Below are 17,099 nucleotides of genomic sequence, written 5' to 3'. Positions count from 1 at the left end.
ACAGAGTCAGAGAGGGGGGAACACCAACCCCTAACGGACTGGGCTACCACTCCTGGTTTGCTCCAACACTTAGAAGAACAGAGGTCAGTTTCCCTGAGCACACTGAGCTGGTGAATGATGCACACTGTGTGGACCTGCCAGGCGATAGAGGTAAAACAGCCACAGAAACGGGCAGTGACATAAATCTGGGAAGAGACCTGGACAGGTTACAAAGTGCAATACAGCCACACGTGCTACCCACATAACTGAAATTTCAGGGGTATCTCCCCCTGTGGACAACTGAATGTATGAGATTGAATTCAGATGGGCCACTCCTCAGTTTCTTCCAATGTCGTTACCCTGAACAAGAAAATTGCACTTTTCCTTGCACATTCAAGGCCTTTCTCCAGTGTAAACTCTACCATGTATACTGGGGTGAATTCTTTTGTTTTTTAAATATTTATTTAGCAGTGTCGGGTCTTAGTTGCGGCACATGGGATCTTTGTTGCAGTGCACAGGCTCTAGAATGTGTGGGCTCAGTAGTTGAGGCTCACAGGCTTAGTTGCCCCATGGCATGGGGGATCTTAGTTCCCCGACCAAGGATAGAACCCACATTGCCTGCACTGGAAGGTGGATTCTGAACCAAAGGACCAACAGGGAAGTCCCATGAGATGAATTCTTTAGGAAACAATTCCCCAAATTCCTGGCACGAATAAGGCTCTTCCTGTGAACTCTAATAAGAACAAAAGGTGGAACTAGAAGTAAACAATTTCCCACATTCACAACACACATTAAGACCTTCCACCTCTGTCAACATGGACGTGGAAGGAGTGCAAAGCTCTGGGGAAAAGATTTCTCACATTCACTACCCTCATATGGCCTCAATCCTGTGTGAACTCTCTGATGATAATGGAGGCCAGACCTAGACGAAAAAGATCTCCCACATTCACTGCATTTATAAGGCTTTTCTCCAGTATGAATTATACAGTGTTCAGTGAGATAAGAATTTGCTCTAAAGGACTTCCCACATTCAGTGCATTCATAAGGACTTTGGTTACTGTGAATTCTCTGATGTTCACGGAGAATGGAACTACAAATAAAAGATTTCCCACATTCACTACACTCATATGGCCTCAATCCTGTGTGAACTCTCTGATGATAACGGAAAACATACCTAGATGAAAAAGCTTTCCCACATTCACTGCATTTATAAGGCTTTTCTCCAGTGTGAACTCTACAGTGTTCAATGAGAGAAGACTCTCTCTCCTAAAGGTTTTCCCACATTCACTGCACTCATAAGGGCTTTCTCCAGTGTGAACTCCCTGATGATAATGAAGGTTCCTCCAAGTAGTAAAAGATTTCCCACATTCATTACACTCATAAGGCCTTTCTCCTGTGTGAACTCTCTGGTGTATAAGAAGGTAACATCTTTGGATAAAGGATTTCCCACATAAACTGCACAGATAAGGCCTTTCTCCTGTGTGAATTCTCTCATGTTTAATGAGGTTGCAATAGAGAAAAAAGATTTCCCACATTCACTGCACACATAAGGCCTTTCTCCTGTGTGAACTCTGTGATGATAATGGAGGGTGGAACAAGAGGAAAAACATTTCCCACATACAGTGCACTCATAAGGCCTATCTCCAGCATGAGTCTTCTGATAATAACACAGGGCAGAGCCAGAGGTAAAACATTTTCTGCACTCACTGCACTCATAAGGCCTTTCTCCTGTGTGAACTCTCTGATGATAATGAAGGCCAGAGTGAAAGGTAAAAGACTTCCCACATTCACTACATTCATAAGGCCTTGATCCAGTGTGAACTCTCTGATGATAATGGAGGCCATGGTGAGACATAAAAGATTTCCCACATTCAATGCATTCATAAGGCCTTTTTCCACTATGAACCTTCCAGTGTTGAGTGAGGTAAGATCGATGACTAAAGGATTTCCAACACTCACTGCACTCATAAGGCCTTTTTCCTGTGTGAACTCTCCGGTGGAGAATGAGTATCAAGCTACTGGTAAAAGATTTCCCATATTCACTGCAAGCAAAAGGCCTTTCCCCTTTATGTACCCGCTGGTGAAGGACGAGCACCAAGCTATTAGTAAAAGAGTTCCCACACTCACTGCAATCATAAGGTCTTTCTCCTGTGTGAATTCTCCAGTGTACAATGAGGTAAAATTTTCGTCTAAAAGATATCCCACATTGAGTACACTCATAACACCTTTCTCCAGTGTGAAATGTCTGTTCTCGAACTATGATGGATCTGCGGCTCAAAGACTGTGCACATTCACTGCACAAGTAACAATTTTCTCCAATGTGACTTCTCCAGGGATAACTAAGGACAAAGTTTTGGTTAAAGGATTTCCCACATTTGCTGCACTTCTACTGCCTTGCCGCAGTACGAATTCTTCGATGCAGATTGAGGGTTGAGGTTTGCCTGAAAAATTTTCCACATTCACAACACACATGAAGCCTTTCTCCAGTATGCACTCTCTGGTGCACAACAAATGAGGATTTGTACCTGAATGTCTTCCCACATTCACTGCACACAAAACAATGTCTTCCAGGGTGGACACCCTGGTTCTGAACAAGTGCATGTTTCGGGCTGAAGGCTTTCTTGAATTCTCCCCAGCTGTAATGACTTTCTCTGCTTTGTAAAGTTGTCTCGCGGCTGGGCAATCTTGTTTGGCTTCTCCCTGGTGTGAGTGGTCTGTTGCTGGAGATGTCCCAAGGTGGCCAGAAAGTCTTTCCCTACTTCCTCACAGGTAAAGGGCTTCCTTGACACATGGCATTTGCAGCTTTTCACAAACAAGGCCCTGACTACAGCATTACTGAAGGATTTCTCTGCCATGTGCTGCTTCTGGTGTTTTAGGTTTGCACTAAAATGAAACCGTTTCATACATATTCTACACCTGAACACTTTCTGTCTGTGTTGTGTTTCTTCATGCTCAGCCAAGTGAAAAATACTTCTCAAGACCAGACTACACGTCTCACTGGAGTAGTTCTTCTGGGAAAACAAAGGTGACTTAGGAGTCCTGGCCTATGACATGCTTATAGAAATGCTTTGTTGAAAGGGTGCTTCTGCATCCTTTGCTCCACAGCAGCAACATGAATGCAAATAAATGATGGTGAAACACACGCAAATAAACATGTTGACTTCATAGGGAGGGGGCAACATCATCATAAAGGTAATGTGTCACGTCTAGGAAAGGGTCTACAGGATGCTTTTCCAGAAAGGAGATTTGTAATTCCACTGGGGAAGTGGCTACTAGGCATGAATGTGCCTCTAAGGCAAAAGAATGATACACTACACCAGGGGAAGGACATTAGGATAGGGTGCAGCACCAAGTAGAGAGGCATATTCTAGAACTTGTTCATATGCCAGAGGATTCCTTCAGGACCTATTCTGCTAGTGACGTGACACTGTGTAGAAGCATATGTCCAAACCCAGCAGAAACCAACTGCAGTAGAATAGCTGCTGTTCAAGGCCAATTTAAGGATGTGTGGACACCTCATAGCACATGCGGACCAAAGCTGCAGAGCAGGAGAGGAGGAGATATGAGAGTAATGGCTGAGATTTGAAGTCCAGAGACATGGGTCTTGTCTCTGGGCTGGAAGTCAGAGTAGATATCACAGTGAAGTAAAACTGACTAGTCAGCACAGGCTTAACAGTGGGGAAGGGAAGTACACATGGGCTGTGGTGTGGGCAAAAACATACTGGTTAAATGAGAAACATTCCTGGTATGATCTGAACACAGTACTGATGTCACACCCTCCAGGTTCACCAGGGCAAGGTACATGTGAGTTCATATTGCAGACTTGGCTATTGAGAATCCCTATAATTTTTGGTGTCCCTGACCTCAGCTGACAGCTGCAGAGCCACTACATGGCTGGTCCCTTCTGACAGCCCAAACTGCCATACCCCACCTAGCCAGTGATCTTGTAACCAACCTAAGTTAAGGTCTTTCCCTATCAAAACAAGTCTGAAAATCCGGATGATGTGACTGATCCATCAAATGCAGAAACATGAAAAAAAGGCTCCAAGAAACATGGAATATCAAGGAAACAAGACATCACCAAAGGAGCATAAGTTTCCAGCAAGTGAACCCAAAGAAATGCATATCTATAAACAACTGGACAAAGATTTCAAAATAAATGTTTTAAGGAAGCTCCAGGAGAACACAAACAGAAACTCAATGAAAGCAGGAAAAAAATACACAAACAAATCAACAGGTTCCAAGAATGGGAGTTCCTTGGCAGTCCAGTGGTTAGGGCTTCACACTCCCACTGCATGGGGTACAGGTTCCATCCCTGGTCAAGGAACTAAGATCCCACATGCCACATAGTGCAGCCAAAAATAACAACAACAAAAAAACCCAAGAAGTTCCGAGATAGGAAAAAAAAAAGGAAAAGGAATTAAATTTTGCAGCTGAAGAACACAATGAATGAAATGAAAAATACAACAAAGAACAGCAAACTTGATCAAGCAGGAGAAAAGTCTGTGACCTTGAATCAGGTGATTTGAAATTATCCAGCCAGAGGGAAAAAAGACTGAAGAAAGCCTATGTAAATTATGGGATACCATTAAGAGAAATAATATTCGTATTGTGGAAGTGCCACAAGAAGTGACAGAGAAAGGAGCAGAAAGCTTATTTAAATAAAAAATGGTGGAAACAATCAATCAAATCAAGAGAGAGGTGTGGACATGCAGGTACATTATGTGCATAGGTCCCCATCCAGATTCAATCCAACAAGATCTTCACTGAGATAACAGTGAAATGAAAGCTTGAAAAGTCAAAGAGAATTTTGAAAGCAGTAATAAAAAAAATCCCATAACATATAAGAGAAGCCCTGTAAGGCTATAAGCACATTTCTCAGCAGAACCCATGCAACCTAGGAGAGAGTGGGACATTAAATTCAGAATGCAGAAGAAAAAAATCCTGGCAACTAAGAAATACTTTATCTGGCAAAGCTGTCCTTCAGAAATGAAGGAGTGATAAAAACTCTACTGCACAAACAAAAGCTGAGACAGTTCATTACCATTCAACCTGCCTTACCAGAAATACTAAACGGAGCTTTTCAAGCTGAAAAGAAAACACTAACCAGTAACAGGAAGATACACAAAAATATAAAGCACAGTGGTAAAGGTTAAGTATATACTCAAATTCAGAATATGCTAACACTGTAACATGGTGGTGTGGTAATCATTTAATACTAGTATAAATGACAAAAGACAAAAATATTAAAAATTACTACAGCCACAATTATTTTTTAATAACCACAAGTATAAAAAGATATATACTGTCACACCAAAAACATAAATGCAGGGACTTCCCTGGTGGCGCAGTGGTTAAGAATCCACCTGCCAATGCAGGGGACATGGGTTTGAGCCCTGGACTGGGAAGAACCCACATGCTGTGGAGCAACTAAGACCGTGTGCCACAACTACTGAGCCTGTGCTCTAGAGCCTGTGTGCCACTACTGAAGCCCACATGCCTAGAGCCCATGTTCTGCAACAAGAGAAGCCACTGCAATGAGAAGTCTGCACACTGCAACAAAGAGTAGCCCCCGCTCACCGCAACTGGAGAAAAAAGCTCACGGGCAGCAACAAAGACCCAACACAGCCAAAAATAAAAAAAATTTTTTTTAAATGTAGGGCTTCCCTCATGGCACAGTGGTTGAGAGTCCACCTGCCGATGCAGGGGACATGGGTTCGCGCCCTGGTCCAGGAGGATCCCACATGCCACGGAGTGGCTGGGCCTATGAGCCATGGCTGCTGGGCCTGCATGTCCAGAGCCTGTGCTCTGCAACGGGAGAGGCTACAACAGTGAGAGACCCATGTACCACACACACACAAAAAAAATGTAAATGCAAAAGGGGTGAGATACTAAAAGGGGATTTTTCCCCTTTTATTTATTTATTTTTATTGAAGCATAGTTGATTTACAATGTTGTATTAATTATTGCTATACAGCAAAGTGATTCAGTTATACATATATATACGTTCTTTTTTAAAATATTATTTTCCTTTATGGCTTATCAGAGGATACTGAATAGACTTCTCTGTACTATATGGTAAGACTTTGTTGTTTATTCATTCTATATTTAAAAGCTTACACCTGGGAATTCCCTGGTGGTCCAGCGGTTAAGAATCCACCCTCCAATGCAGGGGACGTGGGTTTTATCCCTGGTTGGGGAACTAAGATCCCACATGCCACAGGGCAACTAAGACCGCGTGGCTCAACTAGAGACCTTGCGTGCCACAAACTATAGAGCCCATGCACTCTGTAGTCCGCATGCCACAATTGTACAGCCCGCATGCTCTGGAGCCCGTAATCACAAATAGAGAGAAGCCTGTGTGCCACAACAAAGATCCCGTGTGTCGCCATTAAGACCCAACGGAGCCAAAATAAACAAATAAATAAATAAATTTTAAGGAAAAAACAGCTTACACCTGCTAACCCCAACCTCCCACTCCATCCCTTCCCAACCCCCTCCCTCTTAGCAACCACCAGTCTGTTCTCTATCTCTGTGATTCTGTTGCTGTTTCATAGATAGGTTCAGTTGTGTCATATATTAGACTCCACATATAAGTGACATCATATGGTATTTGTATTTCTCTTTCTGATTTACTTCACTTAATATGATAATCTCTAGGTCCATCTATGTTGCTGCAAATGTCAAACTTCCTTCTTTATGGCTGAGTAGTATCCCATCGTATATGCTGGGTTGGCCAAAAAGTTCGTTTGGGTTTTTCTATAAGATGTTACGGAAAAACCTGAATGAACTTTCTGTCCAACCCAATATATACCACATCTTTTTAAACCATTCATCTATTGATGGGCATTTAGGTTGTTTCCATGTCTTGGCTATTGTGAATAGTGCTGCTATGAACATTTGGGTGCATATATCTTTTTGAATTATAGTTTTATCTGGATATATGCCCAGGAGAGGGATTGCTGGATCATATAGTAATCCTTTTAGTTTTCTGAGGAACCTGCATACTGTTTTCCACAGAGGCTACACCAACTTACATTCCCAACAACAGTGTAGGAGGGTTCTAGAATGGGACTTTCTGTATAGAACTGACATTAAGTTGTTATCAGCTTAAAATACTGTTATGTTTCATGCAAACCTGATGGTAAACACAAAAGCAAAAACCTACAGTAGATACACAAAAGAGAAAGAGAAAGGAATCAAAGAACACTGCTACCGAAAACTATCGAATCACAAAGGAAGAAAGTGAGAAAGAAAAAAAGGAACTAAGGAACTACAAAAATTAACAATATGGCAATTAGAAAGTCCTTACAAAATTCTCTCCATTCAGAAGACACACAGTGACTGAGGATAAAGCCTTCAAGAGACTCACATCAGCTTTAAGGACACAAATAGGCTAAAAGAGAAGGAATTGAAAAAAAACTCCATACAAATGGAAACCAAAAAATGGTAGCTTATACTTATAAATAGTCTACATTTAGACAAGAAAAATAAACTTCAACTCAAAACCTACCACAAGAGACAAAAAAGTCATTAAATAATGATAAAGGTGTTGACGCATCAAGAGAACAGAACATATTATAAGTAATATGCATCTAACACCAGAGAACTTAAATGTATAAGGCAAACACTAAGAAAGTGGAAAGTAGAAAAGAAAGCAATGAAATAGTATTAGCAGACTCCAATACACATCTTTTGAGAAAGGGTAGATTAACCAAATAGAAAATCAATAAGGAAATATTTAATGACATTTTAGCTCAAACATTGACCAAATACTGAATGGAACTTTAGACCACCTCAACCTAACAAACATACACAGAACATGCAATTCAACTACAGCAGAATACATTCTTTTCAAGTGGACACAGAACTCTCTACAAAAGATCATATGTTAGGTCACAAAACAAGTCTTAACACATTTAAGAAGACTGAAATCATATCAAGAATCTTATCCAGCCATGAGGGTTGGAAACTACAAATCAGTAACATAATATATTTGTGAATGCGGGAAAGTTCAAACATATATGAACATTAAACAACACATTCCTGGGACTTCCCTGGTGGCGCAGTGGATAAGACTTCATGCCCCCAATGCATGGGGCCCGGGTTCAATCCCTGGTCAGGGAACTAGATCCAACATGCATGCCACAACTAAGAGTTCATATGCCACAACTAAGGAGCCCATGTGCCACAACTAAGGAGCTGGCAAGCCTCAACTAAGGAGCACACATGCTGCAACTAAGACCCCATGCAACCAAATAAATAAATAAATAAATATTAAAAAAAACACCACATTCCTGAACCATTAATGTGTTGAAGAAAAAAATCAGAAGGAAAAGTAAAATTATCTTGAGACAAAGTAAAATGGATCAAAACATGCCAAAACTTATGTGATGCAGCAAAACAATTTCTAAAAGCAAACCTGATAGCAATAAATGCCTATAATAAGGAAAAAGAAAAATCTAAAATACACAAACTCATTTTACACTACAAGGAACTAGGAAAACAAACAACTAAGCTCAAATGTAGAAGGAAGGAAATAACAAATGTCAGAGCAGAAATAAAATACAGACTGAAGAAACAATAGGAATGTTAACAAAGCTGAGAGCTGGTTTTTGAAAAGAACCAAAATTGACAAACCTTCAGCTACATTAAATTAGAAAAGAGGAGACTCAAATAAATGAAATCAGAAATGGAGGAGATATTACAACTGATATTATAGATACACAAAGATCATAAAAAACTATAATGAACAATTAAATGCCAACAAACTGGATAAAGTAGAAGAAATTCTTTGAAACAAACAACCTAGCAGCACTAAATCATGAAGAAAAAAAATCTAAATAGGTCAGTAACAAGTAAGGAAACTGAATCATTAATCAAAAATCTCCCAACAAGCTAAGCAACAAGGATATATTTTACAGCACAGAGAAATACAGCCATTGTTTGCCATCCTTCCTTCCTTCCTCCCTCCCTCCCTTCCTTGGGTCTTCATTGCTGCATGAGGGCTTTCTCTAGTTCCAGTGAGCAGAGGCTACTCTTTGTTGCAGTGTGCAGGCTTCTCATTGCAGTGGCTTCTCTTGTTGTGGAGCACGGGCTCTAGGTACACAGGCTTCAGTAGCTGTGGTATGTGGGCTCAGTAGTTGTGGCACACAGGCTTAGCTGCTCTGCAGCATGTGGGATCTTCCCAGACCCGGGCTCAAACCCATATCCCCTGCACTGGCAGGTGGATTCTTAACAACTGCACCCACACACTGCAACGAAGAAGCCCATGTGCCTAGAGCCCATGCTCCACAACAAGAGAAGCCACTGCAATGAGAAGCCCGCTGACCACAATGAAGAGTAGACCCTGCTAACCACAACTAGAGAAAACCCGCACACAGCAACGAAGACCCCATGCAGCCAAAAATAAATAAATAAATTTACTTAAAAAAAAAAAAAGATGCCCATTGTCCTCATTTCTATTCAGTACTGTTCTGGAAGGCCTACCCAGAACACTTGGTCAAGAGAAAATAGTAGTAATAATAAAATCATAAAAGAAGTAAAACTGTGTCTGCAGAAGGCATGATCTTATATATAGAGTACCCTAAAGACTCCCCTCTAAAACTGTTACAAATATTAAACAAATTCAGTAAAACTGCAGGATACAAAATCAATATGCAAAAATCAGTTGCATTTTTATAAACTAAGAATGAAATATTGGAATAAGAAACTAGGAAAGCAATCACATTTACAATATCAAAACCAATAAAATACATATGAATAAATATAACCAAGGAAGTAAAAGATCTGGACCCTGAAAATTATAAGACACTGATAAAAGCAAGTGACACAAATAAATGAAAAGATATCCAATGTCCTTGTACAGGAAGAATTAATAATGTTACAATGTCCACACTACCCAATGCGATATACAGATTCAATGCAATTCCTTTCAAAATCACAATGCAAAAAAAAAAAAAAACACAATGCAATTTTTCACAGAAATAGACCATGAATCCTAAAGTTCATATGGAGCCACAAATGACCTCAAAGAGCCAAAGAAATCTTGAGCAAGAAGATCAGAGCTGAAGATATCAAACGTCCCGATTTTGAAATACATTGTGAAGCTGTAGTAATCAAAACAGTATGGTACTGTCATAAAAACAGACGCATAGAGGAATGGAACAGGATAAAGTACCCAGGAAAAAGTCCCAAACATATATGGTAAACTAATCTTTGACAAGGGTGCAAAGAACACAGGATGGGGAAAGGACAGTCTCTTCAATAAAACGTGTTGGGAAAACTGGATATTCACATGCAAAACAATGAAACTGGACCCCTACTACTACTAATAATTAACTCAGAGTAGAATGAAGAGTTAAACAGAAGACATGAAAATATCAAACTCCTTGGCGGAAAAAAACAGAATACGCTACGTGGCAGTTGTCTTGGTAATGACTCTTTTTTTTTTTAATACAACATGAAAAGTACAGGGGAAAAAAATAACAAGTGAAACTGCATCAACCGAAAAAGCTTTTCTCCATAGCAAAAGAATCAAAAAAAAATAGGGCTTCCCTGGTGGCGCAGTGGTTGAGAGTCTGCCTGCCGATGCAGGGGACACGGGTTCGTGCCCCGGTCCGGGAAGATCCCACATGCTGCGGAGCGGCTGGGCCCATGAGCCATGGTCACTAAGCCTGTGCGTCCGGAGCCTGTGCTCTGCAATGGGAGAGGCCACAACAGTGAGAAGCCTGCGTACCACAAATAAATAAATAAATAAATAAATACATACATACATACATACAAATAATAATGCCACCTACAGAATGGGAGAAAATATTTGCAAGCCATGTACCTAATAAAGTGATAATATTTTAAACATGTAATGTACTCATACAAATCAGCAGAAACAGAATAATCTGATTAAAATATGGGCAGAGGGTCTTAACTAAGCAAACTGTTTCTTGGTGTGCTCTCCCACTTGCTGTTGTGCTATGTCTCTAGCAATAAACTTTGTACCTATTTTTACAAAAAAAAAAAAATATGGGCAGAGGATCTGATTAGGCATTATTCCAAAGATGATATACAAATGGCTAACAAGTATATGAAAAATTGATCTTCCTCACTAATAATCAGGGAAATGTAAATCCAAACCACAATGAGATATTACTGTATAACTGTTAGGATGGCTATCATCAAAAAGTCAAGAGGGTGGGATGAAATGGGAGATTGGGATTGACATATATACACTATTGGTACTGTGTATAAAGTAGGTAACGAATAAGAACATACTGTATAGCACAGGTAACGCTACTCAATGCTCTATGGTGACCTAAATGAGAAGGAAATCCAAAAAAGAGGGGATACATGTATATGTATAGCTGATGCACTTTGCTGTACAGTACAAACTAACAAAATACTGTAAAGCAATGATACTCCAGGAAAGAAAGAAAGAAAAATAGAGAGAAAGAGAGAGAGAGAGGAAGGAAGAGAAGAAAGAAAGAAAGAGAGAAAGAAAGAGAGAGAGAAAGAAAGAAAGGAAGGAAGGAAGGAAGGAAGGAAGGAAGGAAGGAAGGAAGGAAGAAAGAAAGAAAATGGAAGGGAAGGGAGGGAGGGAGGAAGACAGAAAGACAAGAGTTAAGGGTTGGCAAAGGTATACAGATAAGGGAACCCTTGTACACTTGGTAGCAAGATAAACTGGTACAGGCATTATGGATAAACAGTATGGAAGTTCCTCAAAAATTCAAAACAGAAGTGTCATACGATCCAGCAGTTCCATTGCTTGGAATATAGCCCAAAGAAATGAAATCCAAAGGGGAAAAGATAACCTGCACTGTCACGTTCACAGCAGCATTATGGATAATACACAAGATATGGAAACAACCTGAGTGTCCATCTACGTAGGGATGGATAAACAAGGTGTGATATACTCACACACACACATGCATGCCTTGAATATTATTTAGCCTTAAAAACAAAGGAAGTCCTGCCATATGGGACAACATGGATGAACAAGATGGACATTATGCCAAATAATGTATGATATCACTTACATGTAGAATTTAAAACAAACAAAAACGTTGAACTCAGAGAAACAGAGAGTAGAAGGCCGGGGCTGTGGGATGGGACAAATGGCAAGGTGTTGCTCAAAAAGCACAAATCTTCAGTTACAAGATGATACAGATCATTAAATATACTGCAGGACTACAGACCTCAAATTCTTCCCCATGAGGATCCAGTACATCAAATATTGGGGTTGCAGGGGAGAGAAGAAGAAACAGCGAACAACCCAGCCATACTGACCACAGCAACTACCCAGAAAGCTGGAGAAACAAGCAGTGCCTGAGGTCCACATGTCACAAGGACAGAGCACCCCCAGAGAAAAGGGGGGTGAGCCAGAATACAGAGCTCCCTCCAGGTCACTGGGAAGGCTGTGAGAGTTTTACCCAGTGAGGATATGATGTAAATTTTCCAGCATCACATCGTGGTACAAGTGCCTCTGAACCTCATCAAGGAGCCTCCATTCCTCCCACGAGAAGTACACGGCGATATCTTCAAAGGTCATACTATCCTGTCAACATGGGGACAGATGAAACAATGAACACTCTGAGAACCCACAGTCCATCACCTCATACATCTACCCCACTATCCTCCTCCTCCCAAGCTTCCCACCTCAAAGGAGATACCAGGACCTGGTGCTACTGATGCTCACTCTTTCCTCAGTTCCCATGAACCACTGCATTCAGCCCTCAGCAATAACAGTCAGGGAGACATATAGATGGTATGTAAGCTCTGGGCCTGGCTAGCAGAGCCCCATCGATCCTGCCAAGCAATTCCCCTGAAGTCTCTCAGACTGTACATACAAGACAGTCAAACCTGGGCTCATGCTTCACCACTAAGTCCCCAATACCAGGGCCATGGGGCTATCAGCACATCATTCTATAGACTCTCACTCTCTAACATCATCACTCCCCAGGGTTACACTCCCAGTTCTGCCACCTCCCTGCTCTACAACACAGGCATTTCCCTCTACTCACTCATTAACGTGGCCCATAGCTTCCAGAGAGTCCTTGACACTCAAACACAACTCAGTACCATCCGAGATCTCTGATGAATCCCAATACCAGGGAAAGTCCCACATGCAACTTTGCAGGCCTCTCCACCTGCTTCTGATCCTTGCTTCAATATTAGCCACTCAGAACCACATGTGAATTACAGACACCCATGACATTCTTCTACTTCTGTGATGCACTGTCTGATTGCCTGTCCCCTCAACAGTCACAACTCTCCTCTCTCTACTCAAACTTCCTCACAACCCCAGCCCTTACAATCTCCCTGCCAGGCATAAAGACTTTCACAAATGACCATTTACCCTGGATCTTATCCACCAGCAAGACTAAAACACTCTAGACCCCAACAAGGCTCACTACACGATTCTGGAGAATATGGACAGTAGTGAACTAGCAGGAGCCCTGTCCTCAGTGTCAAATTGTCTCAATTATTTCTCTGCCTCCCAAACCACGTATTTTGTACCCATTCATCCCATGGAAGCCTTGGCCACCTGCCAGATCATCTTCTCTCCCAGACCATCCAGAGCCATTCTCTCTCTCACCTGTTTGTTATACTCAGGAACCTCAACCAGGTGCCACTCCTGGGCATGCACCCGAGTCTTTCTGACCTGCTAATAGCATTACGACTCTAACCTGCATTCTACTTTTGAAATGTCATCCACATCTCTGCTCTGGTCCCTATAATAGCCACCACTCTTGAGAGTCTTCATCCTGAGCCCTTCCCTAAATTTGAGACATACATGTTCAGCTGCCCATTTAATGGCTCCACTCACTGTACTCTGAAACACCCCAGACCCATAAAGAGATCAAAACAAAATTTCTGATACGCACAAGGAAATAAGCATACTGCATCTGTCACATCCAAGTTGATGAAGGATCCATTCCTTCAGCTCCTAGGGCCAAAAACCCTGGAGTCATCCCTAACCTCTCCCTTACCTACAAGATCCAAAAATCTACTTGGCTCTTTTTTAAAAATATACTTAGAATCCAAACTTGTCTCCTACCTTCATGGCCACAGTTCTGTTCCTTCAACACTCAACTGGATTACAAGAGTAACCTCTTCCTGGGCTCACTGCCTCCTTCCTTAACTCCATAGTCTTTTCTCCTCTCTCCAGCCAAATGCAGCCTACTGAACCCTGGTTAGTACCAACACTTCCTCTTATTCAAATCTCTCATTACTTCCATAAATGATGCCCAACTTCTCAGACAGCCACATCATAGGCCTGATTACCAGGTCCCCTGCTCTTTGTTCCTAACTGAAAGAATGAAGACCTGCTGTACCCTGTTCCCAACTCAGTCACACCTCCAAGCACTTGCACATGCTAGTATCTGTTCCTGGGATAACGTTCCATACAGGTTCCAACTGTTTATACAGGTTGTCAGGAAAGTGAACACCTGTATTTACCCTTGTCCTGCACACAGGACCCACAGCTTGAGAATATCCTCAGGGCCCACACAGCTAAGAGCTGAGAATATATCAAGAGAAGACTCTCAAGACACAATACCCAGCCACTCTATGGGTGGTGTCATTACCAGTGAGGGGCTGGGACACCCTCTCTTGCCTTGTGTAGGATCCTTAAGTGCTTTTTCAACGTTCAGAACACGTGGGAAGTGAAAGGCAAGCACGGCTGGGCTCCATGTGCGCAGGACTCCCATGTATTCCCACCCGACCCTGGAACCTGGACCTCGGGTAACTTACTAACGTCTGTGTTTCAATCTTAGAGCTGCCTCTTACCAGATCTCTGACCTTGGACGAAGGCTCTACTTCTCTCTGTCTCAATGTCTTCGTCACCCACATTCCAGTCTGTTCCCTCTCTGAGCAGCATTTTGGTAACTTTTAAAACCCTAACACATGGGGCTTCCCTGGTGGCGCAGTGGTTGAGAGTCTGCCTGCCGATCATGGGACACGGGTTCGTGCCCCGGTCCGGGAGGATCCCACATGTTGCGGAGCGGCTGGGCCCGTGGGCCATGGTCACTGAGCCTGCATGTCCGTAGCCAAAAATAAAAATAATAATAAAAAAAAACCCTAACACATAATGGGTCCCTCTTCTGTCCACTAACCTCCACGGCCTCCAGGTCCCTCAGAATAAGGAACAACCTCTCTGCCGGTCCACGTGCCACTCCGGCTCACTCTGTTTCCTGCAGACATCAGATGGACCCCAGGTTTCCCGAATCCTCCCACCTCAGCCCGACCTCCAAGACTTTGCACCTGGCGGTCCCTCCGCCTGCCACCCTCTCCCACGCGCCATCACACTGTCAGAAACAGGGCCCCACCCAGGACCGCCTCACAGTCCTGGACACAGCCTGGGCTGCGGGGACATGAGTAGGCGCCCTGCACTCGGGGCTTTAGTGTCTGGTGGAGTGAGGGTGGTGAGGGCCCGGAGGCCGAGCAACTACCTGAGGCGGGTCCCTCAGTGCCGCCGCCGCAGACGCCATAGCAGTCCGTGGGCGGAGCGGGGCCGGGAGCGGCGAGAGAGGAGGTGGGACGCGGGGATGGCGGTCCGTCTCCCGGGCCTGACGCGGGGCAGTCCGGGCTGTGTCGCCGAACCTCAGACCCGCCTCTATGGCGCGCAGACAGCGCCTCCTCTCGCGCTTTTTCAGTCCCGTCACCCCGGTACCCCGTAGCCAGAACAGACCCAGGGCAGTTAAAATGGACGCCACAAGGAGGAGGCCGGAAGTCCTGCCCTGACGTGAAGAATTCTCCCGGAAATGCATTTATCCTGGTGGTCCTTGGCTTACCTCGGCGCAGGATCTTCCGGGTAATGTAGTTCGCGGGGCTTTACAAGTCGCCGCAAAGGGGGTTCTCCTTTCTGACCAACCAGAACTTTTGCCAAGCGGCACCGGGAGGGATGCTGGAAAGCAGTCATCCTACCTCGAGGAAGGGAGGGGCTCTGTTCGTTGTTAAGTGCAGCAAAGTGACAAAATTTCAGACTTCGTGATGCTCACTCAGCCCTTAGAAAGTAAAAATATTATTTGAGATGCTCTCAAATGTACAGATCTAAATGGCCATATTATTACAGAGTCATTCAGACATGACTCAGTGCGTAGCTGGACACATTATATAACTGTTCTTCAAATGTATCTGAAGCCATAGTCAGTTTTATGAGTTGTATTATGATAGGCTATGAGCAAGAGAAATCAGTCCGTACAGGGCCATGACTGTGAAGAAAGAAGATGGATATTCTAAATTAGGTGGACAAGCAGAAGTTTTACCTCTGGTTCCACACAAAGATTCTCTCTTGCCTATAGAGTCGGTGATTGTGTCCTACCCATTAAGAAACACTTTCATCCATATAATATCTTATTCCATTTCCTAATATAAACTCAATTCCTTTTAGTGTACAGACATCTATCTCAAACGGAGAGCAACTTAACTAATGTCATTTTGGTATGTGCCAATAGCTGCAACTTTCAGAGGCGCAGCACGTGTGGAAGGGAGTATCTGAACACTCATATAAAGGAGGGTATCTTAAGCTTATGATCTCGTGTCCTTGCTGGTAAGTGATTATCATTTTCCAGTGATTGCAGGTAGAGTTCTTCATGGGGAAATGAGATAATATCAGAAAAAGTTTTGAAATGCAGGTGTCGGAAAGTTATTAATAGTTATGTAGTTATTCAAAGACAGGGGCAGATATCGCTCTGGGGAAATAGCAGATGATGTTGAAGACAGTTAATACTTCAGAGAACTTTTGGTAGGGCTTTTATTCTTGAAAATATTAATACCGGCTTGGAGAAAGAATTGGAGTGGACGTTAAGAGTAGTCAGACTAGTAAAAGTTAACAAGAATATCGGGTGTCATGTTTATTCACGGTTCTCATAAATTTTCATTGAACAAAATACTCAGTGTCAGGCACTGTTTCAGGTGCATGAGAACCATGACAGACGAAAACCTCTATTTTCATGCAGCTTAAACTCTTCAATGAACACAGAAAGGAAACATGAAAGAAAAAGTGTGTAACTTTATAGTAAGTTTTAGTGTGATATTAGAAAGTTCAAAGACTCATCTACATATCATCTAAGTCAGATATGAATGAGACTCAAAGTACAATCAACCCTGAGGCAAAACTGCTC

The 17,099-nt window shown here is 42.6% G+C and overlaps 1 pseudogene; it reads right to left on the bottom strand.

Annotated features, from left to right (window-relative positions):
• Positions 1-315: 315 nt before the first annotated feature.
• Positions 316-15,660, bottom strand: LOC132510172 (zinc finger protein 154-like; annotated as a pseudogene).
• Between the last annotated feature and the right edge of the window lie 1,439 nt (positions 15,661-17,099).

The sequence above is a fragment of the Lagenorhynchus albirostris genome, chromosome 19, assembly GCF_949774975.1.
Source record: "Lagenorhynchus albirostris chromosome 19, mLagAlb1.1, whole genome shotgun sequence".
Classification (NCBI taxonomy): domain Eukaryota; kingdom Metazoa; phylum Chordata; class Mammalia; order Artiodactyla; family Delphinidae; genus Lagenorhynchus; species Lagenorhynchus albirostris.
Note: the sequence above shows the minus strand (reverse complement) of the source record. Positions and strands in the feature narration are given on the sequence as shown.